At 35.5% G+C, this 5,487-nt stretch overlaps 1 pseudogene; it reads right to left on the reverse strand.

Moving 5' to 3' along the window:
- Positions 1 to 270: 270 nt before the first annotated feature.
- On the reverse strand, positions 271 to 4,978 carry LOC149226629 (luminal-binding protein 3 pseudogene; annotated as a pseudogene).
- Positions 4,979 to 5,487: the final 509 nt, after the last annotated feature.

Genomic DNA, 5,487 nt, shown 5'->3' on the forward strand with positions numbered 1-5,487 from the left:
ACCAATAGGTGTGGACTTGTTGGCATTATCTTGATGCCAGATTGCTCATCCTTTAATGCCATATTTCTCATCCTTTAATAGGTGATTTACTAGTTTGAATGTTCAACTATTACATTAGTCCTAACAGATAAAATAAATTGATAATATTTGTTTTCTGCAGAAGCAATTTCATCCTACACTATTTGCGCTTTCCACAGCCACATATTTCATCCTATAGGCTACAATGTTTTATATTGCTTAAAACCAAAATCCAACAAGAAAAACACCCATTTAAAGTTTTTCATTGGAATCATCATCATCAGTGTCTCCTTCAGAGAAGGATCCCCCTGATTGTTGATAAACTTTGGTCACAAGAGGGTTGCAAACATACTCCACTTCCTTGAGCTTCTCCTCGTAATCTTCCTTCTCAGCTGACTGGTTCTCGTCTAGCCATTCGAGGGCCTCCTTCAATGCTGCATCTATTTTCTCCTTATCATCGGAGTCGATTTTGTCAGCAAGCTTGTCCTTGTCGTTAATTGTGTTTTTCATGTTATAAACATATGTTTCCAAACCGTTACGGGCATCAATACGTTCCTTGACCTTTTTGTCCTTCTGTCACCATTCTTTCAATTTCCTCTTGGCTCAGTCTTCCTTTGTCATTTGTGATGGTGATTTTCTCATATTTTCCGGTGCCCTTGTCCTCTGCTTTAACATTCAAGATACCATTGGCATCCACTTCAAATGTAACTTCAATTTGAGTAACTCCCCCGCCAACATATTACAAATTTGGTTCTCTGGTCGACCAGACTCGACTCACCAAAAATAGAAACATGAACAAAAGAATAGAAACAAACCTTGGAGCTAGAGGAATTCCAGAGAGCTCAGATCTCCTAAGTTCTCTACATCCTTTTGTTGAAATTCGTTCACCTTCAAAGACCTGCAAAGGAAAATGAATGAGTCAATCATCCTCCCTACGTCCGTGCTATTGTAAAAATTGAAATAACCCATCAGGCAGTTTTTAGAATAACGATATAAAAGATTTTAGACCAACCTGAATTGACATGGTTGTTTGTTGGTCCTGATAGGTTGTAAACACCTGAGACTTCTTTGTAGGAATAATAGTGTTCCTTGGAATTAGCTTTGTCATCACTCCACCAACAGTCTCAATGCCCAAGGTTAGAGGAGCCACATCCAATAAAAGTATTTCTACATGTAAATAAGGGCAATAACATTTCAAATCACTGGATAAAAAACCAAAGATTCGTTCAAAGTTGAACAGTATAAAATGCAGAAATTGTGGACCTACTTTACCTTTAGTTTCTTCTCCACCTTCTCCACTAAGAATGCTACCTTTCACTGCTGCACCAAATGCAACAGCCTCATCAGGGTTTACACCCTTGTTTGGCTCCTTGCCATCAAAACCAATGAGAGAAAATTAGCGACAGCGCCTTCCTTTCATTATTATTGTAACTAATTCATTGTTATTGCAGTTGGCGACTAGAAAAACTCGCGCAGTGCTTGGATACGTGTAGCAAAAAAAATGACGTGTGTGTTTTACGAAGTGTGTGCGAGGTGTTAAAAGGAAAACAAAAATGTAGATGATTGATCTGATTCAAAGAAAGGCATATCGGCCTAATTATTAAAATATATAGATAATAAATACGTTTTCAATATATTAAAAGGAGAATGTTAAAAGGAAAACTAACTAAAGTTAAATAGAGGTAATACTTTGTAGCTTAATGAATTGTTTTAAATCTCCGTGATAGAATCTTTGGAAAATGAAAGACAAAAATGGCTACATATATAATTTGTATATGTGTATGACAATAATATATATAAACGTTTGATGGTGTATATAACCTAGTAGAACGCATTATATCTAAATGAAACATATTCATTTGTCGTTTGTGGGGCACATTTTGGGCATTGTTTAATCATGTGACTCATTCTTTTATTTAAATTTAGAATTTTTTTCAAAAAATAGTGTTTGAATCATGTTTTTATTGTGGAAATGGATTCCATAAAAAAAATTGGGTACCCAAAATCCTTAAACTTGACAATTGTAATCTGAATTTCCAAAAAATCAGTCAAATTTTATCAAAATTGTGCCAAATTTTTTATTATTTATTTGGGTGAAAACCTCACCTCCTTAAACTACATCTTTGAGTTTCAAAATGGAAAAAATTAATGTTGAGAAAAAATTAATGTTACATCATAGCAACCTTTTATTATTATTATGTCCACGGTGAACATATATGATCCATTTTGATGTATTAAAGTTATAATATTTTATTTTTTTCAGTGCAAAATTAAATTTATATATACAATTTTTTTATTTTTTACTAAATATTTTTTTTAAATCTTATTGGATGTTGAGAGATGACACCATATCTCAATTTTTGAGCCCTATATGGATCAACTAAATGGCATTCTGTTACTATTAATTATTCTTTGTATATCATGTTTTGTGTTTTGGTAGTTCTAATCACACTGTAAGGTGTTTATTATCTGGAAATGAAGTGACATGTAGGATATTCATATGCAATGACGTGCACCATATTCAAATGCAGTGATTTCTCTAAAGATATTCAATATCAACCATTTTTTCAGGAGAAAAAGATGATGGTATTTGAATTATATATATCACAATCCTCGACATGAAGCTAAAATATAAGTCACTTCTCTCCCTTAACAAAATATTTGCATCTGAACCAAAAAGCCAAACATATACCAAGAAATAAAACATATCCCCAATATACACCAAGATATGTCCAAGGATGTAAAGCCAAAAAAAGCAAAACAAAACTAACAGAGCCTGAGAGAGTCTCGATAGTAAAGCCCAACAAGAATCAAAATATCTGAAAACATAACAGTACTAGATTAGGGGCAATCTTCATTCCTTCGCCAAAAACGCATGTCTAAAATGTATACTCCCCAGAGTAGCTAGGAGACCCTTCTTCAACAAACCATCAACAACAAAATTCAAATCTGAGTCTTGAAACATGTGAGAATATGATATTCTCAAAAGTTTGCTTAAGGAGCATGATGTAAGCCACCCAATTGTCAAGGTGGGTAGGTGAGAATATGGTTCGTTCGAAGATCCCATCAATAATAGATCTGGAGTCCCCATATATGGAAATGTTGACAACCCGATGTCTTTTAATAAACCACAGAAGTCCTCAGAGAGCCATCAATTTCGCTCAGGTATTTGTGCCAAGGCCACCACTCCAAAACAGAAGGAAGTGGGACCTAGAGTGAGTCTCAGTTAGGCGCCATAGCCACAATGTCCAATCTATGCGGCGTCGTCGAAAAAACCATCCAGAAAATGCACCTGTAGATAATTTGATCTATTTTTGGGTTCGTTGTCAACTAATTTGAGCCCCATCCTAGCCTCCATCCAACTCAAAATGTTGGAACAAATTTTGGATATGTTTACATGTATACCATAAAAAATCAGAGCATTTTGCGCCCTCCAAATTTCCCAAATGACCGCTTTTATACCAATCCATCATCGACCACCGTTTCATATATTTTTCAAAAATAATGTCCTACCAAATTCCTTTCTAGTAAAGAGCCCACCACAATGCCGCTTTTATACCAATCCATCATCGACCACCGTTTCATATATTTTTCAAAAATAATGTCCTACCAAATTCCTTTCTAGTAAAGAGCCCACCACAATGATTTAATTAATAATTCTCATCCAAAAACACTGACATCCAATATACCCTAGCCACTGCATTCCTCTCTAGTAATGTAGTTGAAATGAACCAAATTAAATTTGTGCACACCTTTAGAGCCTACCCATAAAAAATGTGCCATAATAGAGTTGGTTCTTTTGGAAACATGTAAAGGTAGATAGAATAAATGCATCCAATAGACCATTAATTATTTTAATATAGATTACATCAAACTATATCTACCACCCATAGATAGACATTGGTGCGACCATAAAGAGAGTTTGTTTTCAAATTTGTCGAAATCCAGTTCCAATCGACACATCTATATTTGTTTTGTTGCAGCCAAAACCCAAATAAGTGAAACCATCTTTCAAGTTGGAGATTTAAACCCCAAAGAACCCAACAATCTACTCGATTTCCTCCATGTCCCTAAAAGAGTGTATTAGGATGGATTTGCTACCATTCGAAACCAAACAAGATGCATCACAATACCTTAAAAAAATGTAATGCAATATATGTCATTATTCTTATGAGACTATGTCATCACATCATCAACAAAGAACATGTATGTAACAAAAATTTATCGAGTAATTTGAATTCCTCCAAAGAAGCCTAGAGATCAAGCCTCGTCGATATTCTTACTTAAGCCATCCAAGGCAAGAATAAAAATCAACATAGATAAGGAACAACCTTGACATAAACCACAACCAGACCGGAAGAACCTCAATGGGAAACCATTGATCAAAACAGTAAAATTAACAGATGATACGTAGGCCATATTCCAATCAACATTGTTCATAGAGAGCCCTATTTTAGTGAGGACTAGTCGCAAAAAATCCCAATCAACACAATCATAGGCCTTATGCAAGTCTAGCTTCATAACTAGTGCCTACAAATTTTTGGACTAGAGCAAGTGTATGAACTCTTGTGTTGTAGCCACCACATATTGAATCAACCTGTTAGAGAGAAATTTGAGCTACTCCTGAGAGACAAATTGAGAGAGAACCTCCTTCATCATGCCCACAATAATTTTAGAAATAATTTTGTATGTGATATTACATAGGGATATCGGCCGAAAATCCGAGAAAGAAAGAGGATAAGAGGATTTTGGGATGAGCATGATAAATGTTGAAATTTATCACCCCAGAGATGCGACCTAAGATGTGAAATTCCTCAACCATATCAAGTAGATCCATGTCCATGATGTCAAAGAACCTTAAGAACAATTACATCGTCCAACCATCCAGGCCTGGGCACTTATCTTTCGCAAAGTATTTGAGGACTTTTTCATTCTCCTCCAGTGAAACAGGATGACCCATTGTAGCGTTTTTATCTTTTGTGAGCATGAATGGGTGATTCTCAATCCGCGGAGTTGATTGTCAGTTTTGACCCCCGAGTGAGCAGAGAATAATTTCTCAAAGAACAACACGACCTCACTCTGAATATGAGTAATGGTGAAAACTTTGTTCCTCGAAGTAGACACCTTCTCCCATATAGTATTAATGTTCCTCCGACGATTTGAAAACTGGTGAAAAAAATGTGTGTTCATGTCTCCTTCTCCAATCCACAAGGCCCAACTCTTAAGTCTCCAAGAGGCCCCTTGAAATTCAATAATAACCATCTTTTCCTTTTCAAGTGCAACTGATGCATCATTGAAGATATAATGACAGCAACACATAAGTAGTGAGTGAAACTCATCATCATCAACCAATGTCAATAAGGACCATGGTATACATATCCTCTTCATGTAGAATTAACTCCATTAAGTGCAACTATAACCTGTTATGAAACCAGCTCACAAAAAGATAGAAAAGAGAGATCAACGCCT

The sequence above is a fragment of the Pinus tabuliformis genome, chromosome J, assembly GCF_031772625.1.
Source record: "Pinus tabuliformis cultivar Carrire ecotype Pingquan chromosome J, CPIR1, whole genome shotgun sequence".
NCBI classification, from domain to species: domain Eukaryota; kingdom Viridiplantae; phylum Streptophyta; class Pinopsida; order Pinales; family Pinaceae; genus Pinus; species Pinus tabuliformis.